The 18,504-nt window shown below is 46.4% G+C and overlaps 1 long non-coding RNA gene across 4 annotated transcripts in view; it reads right to left on the minus strand.

Moving 5' to 3' along the window:
- The window catches only part of LOC144937013 (uncharacterized), a 106,129-nt gene that overhangs the window by 67,687 nt on the left and 19,938 nt on the right, over window positions 1-18,504 (minus strand). For 3 of the 4 annotated variants that reach the window (XR_013637547.1, XR_013637549.1, XR_013637548.1), the window contains exon 1: window positions 9,709-9,782. The exons of the other annotated variant lie outside the window; for it this stretch is intronic. This is a non-coding gene — a long non-coding RNA (uncharacterized LOC144937013). Of the gene's footprint in view, window positions 1-9,708; window positions 9,783-18,504 lie in introns of those variants that run through there. 4 annotated transcript variants of the gene reach the window in all.

The raw sequence follows: 18,504 nt of genomic DNA on the forward strand, positions 1-18,504 counted from the left end.
ATTTGGATTTGCGTGTCTCTTCCTGTGTGGTCACGTGGATTTTTCTCCGGGTCCTCCGGTTTTCCCCTCCACATTTAGAATCAAAATACGTTTAGAGTATTTGGCTACTGCTATACATGTCCACGTGATTAAATGCTTCGTTGGCCAGATCTGAAAAAGTGCCATAGAGCTCAGTGCACTTTACCTGGTAAAAATAAAAGCACTTTAGGTTTTTGTTGAAGTACAGTCGACCCTTCCACATCGCGGGGGTTAGGGGCGCAGGCCCCCCGCGATCTGGAAAAAACCGCATAAAATGTTTTGATCTCCTTGGTCCCCTTGGCGAGCGAAGCGAGCACCTCCAGTTACTAAACTTTTTAAGTTATCTCTACATTTCCAGCCTTTGCGTGTCGTCTGCTGGCTTTCGCGTTCTTTTTGCAAACTTTAAATTTTGACTAAATTTTACTTTTTAAAAATTGTGTATATTTTTGGAATTAAAAGATAAAATACATTAATATTATACACTGCTCTACATATATTTTATGCATTTATGAGTTACTAAACTTTTTGTGTGTCGTCTGCTGGTCTTCGCGTGTTGTCTGCGGCCTTCGCAAAACTCCAAAAAAATTCCCATTCAATTTCTTATGCCGACCCCGCGATATATCGAAACCGCGATGGGGAAAGTCGCGATTCAGAAAGGTCAACTGTAGTCTGTTTCGTGAGCTTGGTCTATTGGTGCCTTTTCAGCAGGACGGCAACGTGTTGGAATCCACAGCACTCGCCGTGGCTGTTGGTGGTCCGTGTTCTGATGGTTTGAGGGCACATATGTTCCTGAAGGGCTGCCAGGCTTCACGGCCCAAGCGAGTGAAGTCCAAGCCTACAGTGGCATCTTCCCAATGTTGTCTTCGTGCCCAGCTCAGGGACTCCAGCGGTTGCGGCTCCCTGATCTCGGTCACCAGTTCTGATGCACGCTCTCAAGAGCTGTTATGTTTCTGGCTGCCAATGTGGCGTATAGCTTTTTTCCGATACCCCCACGGGATGTTTTTTTTTCTTCAGCAGATGTCAGAATTTTTATTAATTTATCGAAGTTTTCAGGCTTTGCCTGCAGGTTTTTCAATTAGACTTCAATTTCTTTGTTGTAGCCGGGCCAGTTGGCCTCTGAACGTCCCAATGTGGCCGTGATTTTGAGGTTGTGACCGGTATCGGCAATTCAAAGTGCATCACTGCCGGTCATTGTTGGCTCAATGGACAATTGCCTGCGATTGTTCGTGAAGGAATCAGTGGCTTTCCATTCTTGTCCTTTGCGATGAAGCATAAGTCTGGGTTATAGTTATTTTTTTCAATCGGGCTGATTCAAATGGACTCTTGTGTCGACGACTATTCCTGAAGTTTCTATTCGGCTTCATAATTTTCTGAGTAGCCTCATTGTGTCGTGGCTATTGAAGTCACATATATATATCCGGGTGAGTGGCTGTTGACAGACGTGGCGATGGTCACTCCTTATTCAGGGACTTATATGCATTGATGACAGTCACGTGACCAACTGTGACAGTGATTGTCGGCGTGCCGTCTCTTGTGGTGGTGAACTCTCTGACCCCCACCCCTTTAACTCTCTGACCCCCACCCCTTTAACTCTCTCACCCCCCACCCCTTTAACTCTCTGACCCCCCACCCATTTAACCCTCTCACCCCCCCACCCCTTTAACTCTCTGACCCCCCCCCCCTTTAACTCTCTCACCCCCCCCCCTTTAACTCTCTCACCCCCCCACCCCTTTAACTCTCTGACCCCCCCCCCCCCCTTTAACTCTCTCACCCCCCCCCCTTTAACCCTCTCACCCCCCCACCCCTTTAACTCTCTGACCCCCCCCCCCCCCCTTTAACTCTCTCACCCCCCCACCCATTTAACTCTCTGACCCTCACCCCTTTAACCCTCTCACCCCCCCCCCCTTTAACTCTCTCACCCCCCCACCCCTTTAACTCTCTGACCCTCACCCCTTTAACCCTCTCACCCCCCCCCCCTTTAACTCTCTCACCCCCCCACCCCTTTAACTCTCTGACCCCCACCCCTTTAACCCTCTCACCCCCCCACCCCTTTAACTCTCTGACCCCCACCCCTTTAACTCTCTCACCCCCACCCCTGTAACTCTCTCACCCCCACCCCCTTTAACTCTCTGACCCCCACCCCTTTAACCCTCTCACCCCCCCACCCCTTTAACTCTCTGACCCCCACCCCTTTAACTCTCTGACCCCCACCCCTGTAACTCTCTCACCCCCCCACCCCTTTAACTCTCTGACCCCCACCCCTTTAACTCTCTGACCCCCACCCCTGTAACTCTCTCACCCCCCCACCCCTTTAACTCTCTGACCCCCACCCCGTTAACTCTCTGACCCCCACCCCTGTAACTCTCTCACCCCCACCCCTGTAACTCTCTGACCTGCCTCTACTTGGACATCTGTGAAAAAGAGCGGTGTAGCTCATCGGATTCCTCCTGCAGTAGAAATAAAGATCCTGATTCTGAACTCGAAAGCGTCGTAGCGTTTTGGGTCTTGCCTGATGACGGTGGCGAGGTGGCCATGTTGAGGGCGGTAGATGGCAGCAACAAAGGAGAGGCCATTTTCCTCCGTGGCTTGCCATCTGATTGCTGCCCCTGAGCGTGAGTCTCCTGTGAGGCATCAATGTTATTTGTTTTTATCGTCGTCCGTGACAATGCTTCCCCCCCCCCCCCCCCTCATGTTTCTGGCGAGGAAGCCACGTCCAGGTGACGAGAGTCCTTCCACGTTCAGTTGGTACACTCAATGGCCTGGTCCGTTCGGTTTCTTGCCCTTAACAGGGCCTTCACCAACCCCCCCAAGCATTTAGCTCTACAGATCATACGTGGATTGTAACGATCACCTAGGTGACGGTATCAGTTGCGTTTAAGGTAACATGAAAACGCATAACAGGCGGTCGCACGAGAAGGCTTCCATCTGCCACTCGCTTCACCCCCACTATAGAGACATCTTCACGGCCAGTGCATGCAATCAATGATACACGTCCACGCGCTAACCGCACACACAGCCCACACTGTACATAACTGGGGTTATGATGATTATTATTCTTTAAACATACAACTGAAAGCCTTATCCCAATGGAAAGGGCTGTTGCCATGGGAAAATCTGATGTCAGGGGGAGACGTCTCACACAAAAAGACGAGGGACCTCATTCTCACTCAGTGCTCGCGCCCCCCCCCCCCCCACAATCTGTACCTGTGCACACAAACAGCGCATGCTGAGGGAGGGAGCCACACTGTGCCCGGCACACATTAATTCGTACGAAGCAGGCCCTTTCTGCATTGTTTATGCATCTCTTTTCTCTTCATATCGAACCCCCCCCCGCCCCCACCCCGCCATGAGCAGAAAGACCAACACCACCAAAAAGACCACGCGGCGCAATATAAAGTGGCCAGAAGCCACTCTGGGCCGTGGCGGCAACGGTGCGTACCGCTGCATCAGGACGAAATAAGTAAATGACTAATTAGTATGTAATATTAACTACATTTACCACGAGACGAATGAAAATGTGGCGGAGAGGAAGGTGGGGGGCGGGGGCAGTGTGATGTAATATTGATTTGTGTCAAGGTGCACTCCTCTGGTTTATGAATCTTTAACGGCCGTTTCTGCGTTCCCGGTGATGCGTCAGTGCACCGGTGTTTAATGAACGCGATAACAACAATAATAAAAACATCGTTCTGTTTTGGATGCGAAAACCGTTGGACGAAGAAACGAAACAATATTCACGGCCAAGCTGATGATGCCTGCTGTGTGCGAGCGGGTTTGTAAACATCGCCACTCGGGAGACAAAGGCGGCCTTCATAGGTGCTAGCGAACAGCACTTGCCCCAACAGTCTGTGAAGGCTATACGTGTGTGTGTGGGGGGGGGGGAACTTTGTCTTTTGTAAGCACGTCTACAATGCACTTCACTCGCGAAGCTACGCGAGATTGGATCCGTTGTACGTTCGGTGAGCTCGTGCCAGCTCGCGCGGCCGGATGATCACGTGCGAATGTTTACATCGGTGCCGGCTCACAACATGGTCGAGCAGCAGGGATGGGGCCCAGCCAGCGGTTAGAGATGGGCACCAGCAAATTAAATAAAACGCGTATGGGCCGCAAGCAAGCCCAAGGGGGCACGGGATAGTCGGTGCCCCCTGTAACGAAATATCAGCTCGAGTTCAGAGTCTAATAAACATAAAAAAACGTCAATTGATGCAACAAAGTGATTTAGTCGCTCTCATCAATGCAGTTTTTTTTTCTTCTCCTCCCACTGACATTGCTTTCGCTTGTCTCTATCGCTCTCTCGTTTTGTTATATTTCCGTTTCACGCGTATCTCCCTTCCTTCACCCGATTACATTTTGTCCATATTTCTCTCGTCTCGCGACATCCGCATCTCGACCTCATCTCCATATCTCTTCTGTCATCTCACTCAGAGTTTACAAATGCAGGGACGGGGGGAGGTGCGGGGGCGAGGGGGGAAAACTACTTTATGCTTTTGGGGCCCCTCAATCGGTTAGAACCACCACCGGGGCATAACAGAGCCTAATAATAATAAGAAAAATGCTTTCTATCTTTCGAGACAACTATGGTTTTCATCTTTCTTGACTGGTAAACCGTATTTTGGTGTTTTACGCGTAAAAAAAAGCAGTTTTCACCACTTTATTGCATCGTATTTTCTGACGGTCCTGAGTCCTGTGCCGGGTGAGTTTGTTGTTTTCTAGGCTCTGCGTTTCAGGCTGCCTGGCACGGATCCTTCGCTCGGCACCCTGCTGGTGGTGCACAACAGAACGTTTCCGGCGTCACCTGTGGTGAAACGAAAGTAACGCAAATGATCACAATTCTCGGCTCGAAAGTAATTAATCGACTCGTGAATTTATCACTCAATGAATCGTGGTTTGAGTTATTAAACCAGTAAATTAGTGAGTAATTATAATTGTATCGATGATAACAGGGACTGAAGTGTAATAAGAATGGTCGGTAACCCGGCGTACCCGTTGGGGGGGCCATGGACGATGTCTGAGATTTTGATTGAGATCTCGCCCTGGCTCTTGAGAAGACATGGACTGGACATCACGCCTCATGTGGAATCAAAGTAAAGACAATGGTGACAAAAGCACTTGTTTTATTCAGATCTTCCTGAAAACATATATACTTCTGGTTTCATTAAGCTCTGGTTATAAAGGACCTGTAAAATGTATTTGTATTGGCTGTTGTATTCATAAGATATCATAATAACTGCACTTGTAATTCGTCCAAATTTTCTAAATTAACATTTAACGTTTGAGTACAGACTATAAGTGCGTTCCCCAGGTCATATTTCCTCAGAAAGCTCCAAAAACCCTAAAAAGGCTCTTGAAAAAAAAAACACAAACAGGTGCCGCATTCACGTGCTTCCTGATGGCAGGCGACTGGATGTCACCGTGTCTGTGAATTTAGCCAGGCGCATCTGTGATTCAGCACCGGGGAAGTGTGGGCGTCGAGGTGTCATACGCTGGCTTGCCAGGAGAAGGCTGTACAGCAAAAATGTGGACTCCACGTGTTCTCTCTGGGGATAGCGTGTTTCCCCCTCACACTTCGTGGGTCTCCGTGTGCTCTGGTTTCCTCCCACATATGGACGGACACTCATTAATCGGCCAATAACACCTTAATATACAGAGGACCGCAGAGTTTGGGCAATTGTTCAATTGTTGGAGCCGGATCATCGCATAGCTGCCTTCCCACTTCTATCTGTAATTCCTTGCGCCTCTGAGTCGTTCCCTCTCTACGATAGCGAGCGAATATTGTGCGCGTTACGAGTTCAAATTATTTCAGTTGAGATAGAGGCCCAGATAGCGGGAGCTGCTGCGGAAAATCGTCGACGGGCTGAAAAATGTCCTTGACTTTGGAATAACTAACAGGTTGAGGATACGAGCTGTGTGAGAATGGGGCGGTTTCAGAGGGTTGAGCAGGTTGATCCGAGCTAGTACTTGGATGGGTGGCCCTTGTGCATAAGAGGTGTTATAGGCTCTCTGAGGTTCGGGGCTACATTGATCAGCGGAGGAGAATGAAAAAAAATTACATTGTTGTACTGTATCTCTTTGCTGCCCTGTCTATGCTCCCCACCTTCACAAACCGACACTGACCAGCATGGCGAAGTAGAGTCAAATAACCCCAATGACCCACACAGCACGGGGAGGCCTTATACTCCGTGCGGTGAATTGATGGCAGGGTCTGTATGTGTACACATCATGAAAAGTGTTTGTGTGCATGGGTAAATTAATACAATTACTCGCGGAATAGTCAACAAAATTGTGATAGAGTGTACATAACACGAGCGTATATACGGTACTCTTAGTGCTTTCGGTAAAGTCACGTAGGTAAAAAATGAAATTAAAATTAATAAAAAATAAAAAAAATAAAAATCACGACGTTTCGGAGGTAACACAAGTCTCCGTCATGAGGTGGGACCGTCACAGCCAGATTTGCTGCATCAAGTGACGGAGACTTGTGTTGCCTCCGAAACGTCGTGATTTTATTATTTTTATAAATTTCAATTTCATTTTTTACCTACGTGACTTTACCGAAAGAACTAAGAGTATGAATCCTTGCAGTTACGAAAGCTTCAAATCTAGAACGTCATTATGCGATGACAACAACATTAAATAAGGTAACATTTACAAACTGTGTAAGAACGGCTGCAAAGAGGCAAGCATGCGTTGACTTCACGTCGTAGTCTGGCCGATAACGCACGACAAGCATTGATCCTCTTTGCTTTATGGTTTCACATTAACATTTTTTGGCACCCAGCAGGCACACACATTCCGGAAATTCAACTTGTCACGGAATTATTGAATGAACTGTTCCCGCACTTATCCCTACTACCGCTGATGTGTGCTTAACTCCTACGTTGCCTGCCATCCGGCTTCCTCCTCTCACTGCGAGCCAGGGCGGCCGAAGTTGAAGGTTTCAACTTGCCCCTCCAGTTCCAGTTCAGCCATCATCACGAGCTGAGCACAGCCTTCTCGCCCATTTGTTAAACGTTGTCTAAATTCCGATTTAAAGCTTTTGTGACTGCAGGGATTCATCTTCTTGGTTCTTTCGGTAAAGTCACGTAGAATGGAAATAATAAAATAATAAAAATAAAACAATAAAATGATTCTCATGACGTTTCGGCCACAACGCAAGCAGCCATCCTCAGGTGAAGAACAGGTCCTTCAGACGCTGTCTTTCTGACAGACCTGTTCTTCACCTGAGGACGGCTGCTTGCGTTGTGGCCGAAACGTCGTGAGAATCATTTTATTATGTTTTATTTTTATTGTTTTATTATTTCCATTCTACGTGACTTTACCGAAAGAACCAAGAAGAAGTTGTCTAAATTCGTACACGTGTTGCCAGGTTATTTTTTTGATAATTGCACTTGGCTTTTCCCCTCCCCCGGGAGGAACGAAAAACCAAACAGATATTCGCTTGCTGCTCTTCCGACATGCGATGGCGTGATACATCTGTTATCGCGCAGCAAAATATGCCACGTTAACTATGCGATTTAAAAAAATGTATACTCATATATGTGACAGATTTAGTCGAAGGCTCTCGTCATGTTAGCACGCCTACATTGATACGGTTAATTTCAGAAATTGCACAGAAAGCAGATTTCGCGTACACACACGGTATCTATACACGCCAATTTTCATTTACCGCGTTGTGTGTATATATATAGAAAAATATTATTTTACAACTTTCAATTGTCACTTAATCTTTTTATAGAGGGGACAAAAAAGGATAGTCCTTTCATGTGGCACACAGACTATGCTTATGAGACACCCTACCAATGCAGTTACACATTACGCCACTGACTCGTGCTGAGTGTGCGATCTGACAGCACTCCATCCACCCCACTCCCCCGCTCATGAAGCGACTGCTCGCAAAGCAAAGCAAATGCACGCGCGCATTATCTTACGTGAATTTCAAGCAGGATATACGCTCGCTTCGGATTGCATTGTACTGCTGTTGGTTTGGCAAAAAGATAAATACAGTTTTCACTGACATCTGAATTTGTGTAACGCCAACACAGCACCGGATAACTTGAAATGTGCTATTTGCGGGCAATTGGTGAAGGTGTGTAGTGACATCCGACACAGGAGCCTTGAAAAATAGCAGTCTGTATTTCTTCCAGCGCGAGACACGGTCTTCAAAGATTCCCTTCACTCGAAGCGTCCCAAACTCTCTCGCCCCCCCCGCCACCCTTCATATATCCCTCAAGCCCCTTTCCCGAAGGTTCCTTGACCTTCCGCTTTCCCTCCAGCCACTAACCTTCCCACTTTTCCTAAGGGATTCCAATCGTCCCTTCCTGTCAATCATCCTCCATTTCCCGCTATTTCAACTTTTGTATTTCTCTTCCAATCCCTTTGCCTCTAACCAATCCCCCTTTCAGGCCCGTTAAGTACCCATCAGAGGGGGCATGTTTTTCTTTCCCGACTGTCCGCGTCGCGCACGCCGTGTCCAGAACGTCGGGTTGAGTATTTTCGGTTGCGATTTTAATCCCGACAGGTTGCCGATCGCATTTGCCGGATTGGTGATAGGTAGTGGCGACTTATGGAGGCCTTCAGCCAGCAGTGGATCAATCATGGCTAATGGTGGTGGTGGTGGAGGCGGCACGGAACACACGAGCGTGGTGTGGTGTCAGAATCCTACGAAGAGCACCCGCAGTCACAGGTTTAAAACAATGTTCAACTCGGGCAACATTGTTAACCTTAATTTAAAAAGAGCCCCATTGCATCCCAATCCATATGTTGCGGCATGTTCTTGCAATGGATACTAATGTAATATGCCAGCCCCCAGTCACAAACCCACAACTAGGTTACATCAGACGAGAGCTGTTTTGGGAGGAGTGGTCATGTTTTTTTTTTATCACTGAACATTAGGAGAAGAATGTGAAGTTTAAATATTGTACTTTCATTTGCCGAGCATATCAGACTTAAAAATATCATTTTAAAATATAATTTTAAGGAAAAATCAAATGTGCATACATATTTGATCTTAAAAAAAATGCTTTTCAAATGTTAATATTAAATAATTGAATATATTACATTTCACATACCAAGGATAACGAGTTTTTGCATACAACAAAACACTAAATTAGCCCATGTTGCAAATGTTGATAATTTTTAGCCGAATAAAAATGTTAAAATATGAATGCTTGACTCTATCGATACGATCTCGCTAATCTTAGACACTCTCCCCAAAAGTAAATCACTGCTTATATGTTTTCCCCCCTCTAATTTCGCAACCCACCTCCAAATGTATTTTTTTAAAATATAGCTGGCACCCTTTACTGGACGAAAATCATTTTTTAAAAATGTGTTTGTCATTGTAACCGTTGACATTGACAAAATGCAATTTTTCACAAATTTGAATACTTGTGGAACATTACAATTTGTACAAAAACAATAGCAACAAAATCTTTAAAGCAATCGCCCACCGCGTGTTGCCTCGATCGTGCAGCACCTGCCACACCCTTTTACTGGACACCTGTGAAAAAGAGCTTCATAGCTCATCAGATTCATCCAGAATAAATACACATTCTGATTCTGATCTGCCACACGCCTTCCCCTTCTCATGATAGCCACCCCGAGCTTTCGAAAAGTGCATCTCGGTGTGCGCACACAGCAACCCATAACAGAGGTGCGATCCAAAGTATAGTGGTACGAACCGCGGTATAATACCAGATGCTGATGCAGTGGGCACCTCGCCCTCCACACTCCAGATGATCCAAACTGCCAGATCAGCTGACTCCCTGCTGCCCCTGTTCAAGTCCAAGTTCAACACCTCCCAGCCTCTCTCGGATACGCCCCATGTTGCAGCGCAGTGGCGAGAGACGTGGCCACATTTTCAACGCGATGTAAATATGCCCGTTGCATTGTAATTACTGGACAGAGTGAGGCTCGTCATCCTGTTCTGCAGATCGCACTGCTGCGTTTTCTGACATTCATTCATGAAGTTCACATGAGCATGAGATACAAACAAAAGTCTCGATCTCTTTAACTCGGTTTTACGTACGCAACACATTTTGTTATTAAAATTATCCAGCTCCCCCCCCCCCATGCATTCTAAATTCACATTCAAGACGGAAATAGCCGCTCCATGCTACATTTCCTAATTCGGAGGCGTACTTTCACAACACAACGCACTGGAGCATCACCATTCTCTGGGACACATAAACACAACACTTAACATTTCAGCATTGCTTATGCGGCTGAAATCAGGATTTGCGATTGCTTTTAAGAGTACAATTTCACACGCAATAGGGTATTCATTAGGCCCCGTCCACTAAGGGAGCGGTTTATGGATAATTCTCAGAGCGCCTCCCTTGGCGGAGCAAATCCTCAATAAAACCCTGGGCTCTTCTCAGGAGGGAGCATCGCTGATATTGCCACTGATAAAGGCAGGAAGACTCATCGGTGTCTGTAAACAGAAAAATAAAAACCCTTAAATCTTCCCAACGAAGCAATTATAGAGTACAGTGTAGGGTTTCACTGTTGTGCTATCCAGGAGCAGTAGTGTAGCGGTTGGTGCACGGTGCTATGAACCCGGAAAAGCTGAGTTCGATTCCCAATCACAGTCAGCACAAGAGACCGATTATCCTCCCCTAGGTCGACTCAGCCTCAAATGCATACGATGTGCGATGTGTAAACATCGCCAAAAGCGGCCGGGTGTGTTGCTGGCATCCTACTTACTCGTGTGCCGTACCGGTCTCCAAATGTGTATCCTAACAGCACTTGACTTAATAGTCTTTAAAAGGTTATACAGGCGGATATTTGTCTTTGCTGTACAGCTCTCCAATGTGTTTACGAGTCGGCACCATGTCCGACATTCAGTTCCTGACGAGGCTCTCGGCACTGAAGCGAAACGTCGGACATCCTGCTTAGCACACCCCCCCCCCCCTACACGATGGCGATCGCGGGGGGGGGGGGGGGTGTCCATACTTCACCACGCTGGTTAGTACGGGTTGGTGGAGGAGCCCAGGGACTGCCTCCTACACGGTTCACTGCTTCATGTTGGTTGCGGCCCGGAATTGAAATTAGGTCGCTGGGCTCACAGCGCAGTGCACTAACCATTTGCACCGTCGCTTCAGCCCATTAATAATATAGCCATGCAAGAAGTAGACAAAAAAAAAACGAGCAGGGTTTGATGTACTGTCATGATTATGGTGACAGGGATAATTTTGCTGCCAAAATAGAAATTCAGTGCAAATGACTTCACGGAAGTCATCTTCCCTTTGCCATCTTCCCATCCTCCTTCTCCTCTCCAAAGCATCAATGTAGTCGCGACTAATGCTTTTCCTTTCAGCGTCAACCTAATTCCACTGCACTTTTCCGATTGCCAAGAGTCTCGCTGTGCTGGTGCAGCAACTCGAAATATTGGCATTTTTTTGGGGAAGGGGGGATTTGCGAAAGGTTTTGGGCTGCTGCCACGTGCGCGTCCATCACCCCCCCCCAACCACCTGCCCCCGTTGGCTTTCCTCTCCGTGGGTGAACGCAGCCGGGGGAGATCATTGCTGTGCGGAAACTCGAAGCTTGCGATGGGTTTTTTTTGTTTCAGCGACTCACGCCTCAATATTGCGCCACACACAATTAAAGCAAATATCTGGGCACGGTTTCCGTGGTGCTCGGCGTTACCAAGAGAAACATAGGATGAGGTGGCATCAAAGTTTACATTAACCACACACGCTTGTGATCAAACTTGCAAACAAACATGCTATGATAATAGCAACAACAATAATAATATATGCATTGTCCGTGAAACGGATTGGCCTACACCGGAGTCAGCCTCCTTGATGGCGTTGTCTCAGCAGCGTTCGACCAAAGAACACCAAAAGGCGAACGGCACAAAAACAATGCAAGTATCAAAGCATTCACAGCTCGGGTTCAGCAGTTAGCACAAGCATGTGTGGTGCATGCAAACCTGACGCCTTGTGATGGGTGTCTATGCGGTGTTAGAACACCTCGACGTCTGTGTAAGGCCTATTGTTTTGTCATCACCTTGACACTAGGCAAACAAAAAAGGGTCCATCGAAATGGATGAGGGTTGCACGCAACCCTTGGTCAGAACGGCCACTGATGGACAGAACTAAGAGCGGCGCGACAGTTGACAAGAGAGAACGCACGTGGAGGTATATGACCAAGGGTGAGACATGGTGGTGAGGTCAGGCCAAATTGTCACAACTACAGAAGGACCAATGGAGACGGCCTTCAGCCAGACATACATTGAGAATGGCGGACGGCGCTGAACGTGAAACGATTCACAATACCCATGACTTTTGGGAGTTTATTGTGAATACAATGAATCACATAGAAATGCAAAAAAGATAGTTGCTTAGCTTGTTCCGACTTATCGTCGTCGGCCATGGTCAATCCACTGCTGGATGAAGGCCTCCCCCAAGCTGCTGTGCCACTTCTAATAATTCTCGGATGCAATCATCCACCCACCACAATGAAGAGATGTATCACCTTTTTATTAAACGAAGCTGCCTAACACCAACATGGACACAATTGAGATGCATAATTAAATAAAAACGTGGACGTTGTTTTACAGATCGAACAGTAAATAGTCACTTTGAACATGTATCCCAGCAGGACTGCTGTGTGGGCATCTTGCTGAACAAACAGCATCTATAAGTTCACCTGAAGGGCCAACAACTCACAACAAGCACTGCTGATAAATTCCGAATCGACATCCCAACCTGACATATCCTATGATAAATTTACTCCAATTGTGCCGTTGGTGCTAAGCCACGAGATTAAATATCAATTTTAAACTCTCCCGGAGTGGCGCATCGCCCCCAACGTTCGAGAATGGCGTGCAGAATCACACTATTAAAATAAAAACGTGAAATTACGAGAAACCAGCCATCATAACAGAACAACAACGCAGGCTGAAAAACAACGAGTTTCAAACAACATTCAGAAATGTGTAAAAAGCAACACAGCCTCTTTAGCATTACGGAGGGAAAAAACCCACATCAGCATTTCCTGAAGAAGTGCATTATGGTCACATTGTCTGAGGTCACCGTCAAAATACATTTGAGCAAATGTGACCGACTGACAGCAGCAGCAGCAGTGATGTGGGCTGGTTTCATTCTTATTGGGTCTCATTCGCACAGTACAGTCATCAATGCTCATTGCTACAAAGTACGTCTCCGGAAACGTTATTCTGCATGTGGTGACTACTGTGGACCCCACGCTGTCTATCATATATATGTATGTATGTTGCACTTATTGTGCACCGTACGTTCGTTAACCCTGCCAATCGGAGGCGCAGGGGAACGGCAACAAACTAAACAGAAAGAAACATCACAATGTATTCACCCTTTCCTGTTGTGCAGTCCGAACGAAGAACTGTCAGGTCACATTCTCATGCGGACGGTATAGTCATATGGGATGGACCCTCCAACGCAAGGTTAGGTTGGAAATATAGATTGTAGATTTGACCTCCATGAAAGCCAATTTGGCTTGCTATCTGTTGCGTTCTCATTCAGCTCGGCCGCATTATTACCAGAGGTGACCGACGGTCAGCTCATTAGGTCAGCTCACAGGCCAACATATATATTTTAACCTTGATCTTCTTTCACGAGGTTCTGGGAGCAAATATGCAATCGAGGGGTGCCCTAACCCTTAATAAGGAAACAGAGGAAGCTACGACAAGATAAACTTTACTTCGTCAGCACGACGACGGTTCTTTTTTTCCCTCCCAGGCATAATTTGTCATGTGGCTCGCCACGCTTGATTAATGACGTAGCGTAATTCATATCGTACGTTGTACGCATAATTGTGCACAATAGGGCAGTTTTTTCTTGGTAATTGTTTTGGAGGGTGTGCAGCCTCCCCTATGTGTTAGCATGGCGCATCCGCACCATACAATTACAGCACCCCCCGCAGGCGATGCGGCTGCAAGCACCAAATGCATAATTTAAGAACGTGTGCGTAGATGCACAGAGACAAACACAAACGCACACAGCGACAAACGGACGGGGTTTGGAATGTTCAGCCGGCTGGTGGACTCATGTGTGCCCGCGTCGCTGATCGTGTTTGCTGCAGGTAGGCGAGGGACGACTCCCTTCAGCTGCCCTCCCCCCCTACGGTTCAGGATCGGAATCAGCGGCGTCTCCCACCTCACCACTCAAAGGGCTCCAGCCCCGCTCTGTGCGCCCGTCGCGTGACTGCGTTACCGCGCACGTACGCGCAGGCCCAGGCACGCAGAGTTCAGGATTCATCTTACTACCACCCACGAGGGTGGGACGTGCAGCAGGGCTGGATATATTTTAAACTTAGGTGTGCAAAGCTTCGCAGCTTCGCGCAATAATTAGGACTTAAGTTTCGTTTTTGTAGAGATCACGGTTTGACGTTTTTTAAGGTCACTCACCACCCCCCCCACCAACAAACAAAGTCCGTAACCACCTCCTCCGCACTTAAATAATTGTACTGCACAGATCCACGTGTGTTTAACAGTCGCGGTAACCCTCAACCTCCCAATTCCTCTCGCATCGTCATAGCCTTTCTTCGTATGCACTAATGAAAGCATCAGCCGGTTTCGACATTAGAGGGGAAATTTCGTGATGAATACTGAGCAGGTATCGTGTGGGGTGCACCCAAGAGCTCTACCTTGACACGGGGTCACCGTTTCTCTCGATTTGACTGCCAAAAAAACCCCACAAACGATCACGTGTGAAGCTCGCTCCGTGATGATGCCTGCATCCAAACTGTCCGTTGCATAGAACGACAGAGCTGGTACTGGAGCGAACACTGTGGGATGGCCGGGAGTTGAATGAAGTGTACTTTTATCAAGGGCCCTCTCTGGCCCACGGCAAGCCATGCAGACACACACGGCAGTCACGTAAGAAAGTTGCTCGCGCTTGGCTAACAACAACAACAAGACAACGTTGCACGTGACACCGTATTGTACTCAATTTGGTCACAGGCACCCTGTCCCGACAGATCTCAGGCGCGAGTAGGAAGGAGCCCGGATCGCGCGCTTAGATGGATGACCGCCACGCGTACAACCGGTGACATCGTCAGCTGTGGTGCTGTGTCGTAAGCAGCAAAGGGACATTGCAGAAATATCCACTGTGGCGCTGTATTTCTACGCTCCCACATCTACGCGGCCCACCGTCACCAACCCACAGCGAGCAGCATAGTGAAGAATGGTCAAATAGCCCCTGTGACCCGCATGGCGTAAGGAGGTCCTCACCGAGCAGCGGACTCAATTTAAAAGCGCACGGAGTCAAGGTAATTATGGCCCAGCTCAATGTTTGCAAACCGCTTGTGCCCCCGCCCCGATTCACGTGTTACTGAATGCTTTTCATGAATTAACATGAGCACATGCAACACAAGAACACCTCTTCGCGGCCACAAACAATACAAATGTTTCCGCATGGCGCAGGATGGGTTGGTTAATGGAGCCAACAGAGCTCCCGCTGTTTTGTCCCGATGCCCTCTGCCCGCACACAGTCACCACGCCCGACAACATCGCGAATAAGCACGCGCCACATTGCTCCCCTCCCAAATCTATATCAGAATCAGAATCTTTATTTCGACTGCCTGAGGAATCCGATGAGCTGTGAAGCTCTTTCACAAATGTCCAGTGTCGGCGGGTCAGCGAGTTACAACAGCAAGCAATACAAGACACCGATAGGAGTGCGAAATAGAGATGGTAAGAAAGTCACTAAATATAAATTGAGAAAAAAAATCGATTTATTACATAAGTCCGATTTATCAAGCTTGGGCAATGCGGCAAAAACAACAACAACAACAAACCATAACACGACACAGCAGTAGTAGTCATTCAATAAAATGGCACATTAACATTGAACTATCGATACACACTCTTGATTTGAAGCTTTCGTGACTGCAGGAATCGATAATCTTTGGTTCTTTCGGTAAAGTCACATAGGTAGAAAATTAAAATAAATCACGACGTTTCGGGCACAACACAAGCGTCCATCATCAGGTGGGAAAGCATGGCCTGCTGTTGAGGCAGACTGTTTTAAAAGGTTCGGATTACACCCGTTGGGTTGCACTCCCTCGTCGAGGAGGCCGCTAATTTTTCTCCTTTTCTACAGTTACATGCTAATCCCTCACATTAACATCATGCTAATCTCTCACATTAACGTAACAACTTCCGTGCCCTCTAATCTCTCACATTAACATCATGCTAATCTCTCACATTAACATAGCCACTTCCGTGCCCTCTAATCTCTCACATTAACATCGCGCTAATCTCTCACATTAACATAGCTACTTCCGTGCCCTCTAATCTCTCACATTAACATCATGCTAATCCCTCACATTAACATAGCCACTTCCGTGCCCTCTAATTTCTCACATTAACATCGCGCTAATCTCTCACATTAACATAGCCACTTCCGTGCCCTCTAATCCCTCACATTAACATCATGCTAATTTCTCACGTTAACATCACTGGTCCCGGCCACTTCTTTATGACCCTTGAGCTACACCCATTTCAAACCTTTTAAAACAGTCTGCCTCAGCAGCAGACTATGCTTTCCCACCTGATGATGGACGCTTGTGTAGCGCCCGAAACGTCGTGATTTATTTTATTTTATACCTACGTGACTTTACCGAAAGAACCAAAGAGTATCGATACACAGGTAAGGATCAACGTTACAAATCAGGTGTGGCTAACAAGTCAGCCCCCCCCCCCAAACGCTCTTCTCCACTTTGACAAAGGGCGAGGACATTCTTTTTGATGGAGCTCAGGCCCGGGACACCTCTGAATGAAAATAAAGTCCTGATCGTCAAGGTTCTGTGGCTCGATTTCAACTTAATGATCGACTTTCTTTGTTCACCTTGATTTGAATGTCTCGGTGGCAATGTTTCGCAAGTGCTCTCTCTCTCTCTCTTTTGTTGTGTCGAGAGCTGCATTCACCAAATTAACGTGAATGTTATATTTTTTGCATTCTGCTAAGCAACCAAAGGTAAATGGTAAAAATAAATTTTTTGTTGATACGGTTACCGCCGTGATTTATAAACCACACATATTTCAAAGTATAATTCATTGTTTTGTTAACAGGGTCATTTATTGAATTTCTGTATTTCGCATATGTACTTGTGATGTTTATCCGTGCGTTATTTTTCCCACCGATATATCACACTTGCCAAACAGATGTAACGTTACAGTGGGGTCTCACCAGCTTGTAAACATAGCAATATGCCGGCTGCATAATAGTTTGTTTACGTACAAGAAAAGTTAATGAAAAAATACAAAATAGCATCATGTCTGCCAGGAAAGCTAATGGACTGTTCAGTGGTGAGAATTACTTTTGGTAGAGGCATACTGAAGTGAAATATTTTAAAATTGCACCTTTTTTTTCGTCAACAACACCCTTAACAAGTTACGAATATTTAATTTGGAGAGATTAAGTGCCACACAATCGAGATGTATTCCAGTGGGCCTTAACTAATATTGTGCTGACTATGCAAACCTGCTTAATAAGGTCGACAAATCCACAATTGTAAAATAAACCAAAAGAAAAGAGCGTGTGACATAATGCAGCATCGATTGCGTGACCATGCCGATTCTAAATTCGGTTTTAAACGCAAGCTTGATTCTCCGCAGCATTACAATGAGCATTGAGAATGTTTATTTTCCCCCTAATACAACACACGCTCGTATGTGCGTCGTCTCTGAAGCAGCCCATCATATATAATGTATGTATGTACATTTATTTTATTGCATATACCAGCTGTGTTGAGGAATGGCTCATTGGACTTGCGAGCAGAGTGCTGGGCTCCTCATCACACATTCATGAGTTGGAATCCTGCTCAGGGTCAACTAAGCTTAACATTTTATTGGTTCTTTCGGTAAAGTCACGTAGAAGGAAAATAATAAAATAATAAAAATAAAACATACTAAAATAATTATCACGACGTTTCGGCCACAACGCAAGCAGCCGTCTTCAGGTGGAGAACAGGTCAGACTCTGCCTTCTCGACAGACCTGTTCTCCACCTGAAGACGGTTGCTTGCGTTGTGGCCGAAACGTCGTGAGAATTATTTTATAATGTTTTATTTTTATTATTTTATTATTTTCCTTCTACGTGACTGTACCGAAAGAACCAAGAAGATGAATCCCTTGCAGTCACGAAAGCTTTAAATCGAAATTTAAGCTTAACATTCTTATGCAGTGTCAGAGTAACCACTGCATGCTGAGACGCAACTGCTGTAATGTGAACTAAATCGTACACCGCGGTACTCGCTTCTCCAAAGCAAAGCATTGTGGAAATGTTTTGGTGGCTGCGTTGGCTCAATGATCAGGGACGTGAATGTGGGTTTCTGCCACACGGTGATTCCACTGTGTTTCTCAAGCGTAGCCGAGTCGATCATTCCAGACTCGTCCAATATGATTGAACAAACAACCACGTGTCAAATTAAATTAGTTTTCCACATTCATTTTGCAGATTTCCAGTTCTTAAATAAAAAAAAATATATAATGGAAGGTATAATG

The sequence above is a fragment of the Lampetra fluviatilis genome, chromosome 18 (assembly GCF_964198595.1).
Source record: "Lampetra fluviatilis chromosome 18, kcLamFluv1.1, whole genome shotgun sequence".
In the NCBI taxonomy this organism is placed as follows: domain Eukaryota; kingdom Metazoa; phylum Chordata; class Hyperoartia; order Petromyzontiformes; family Petromyzontidae; genus Lampetra; species Lampetra fluviatilis.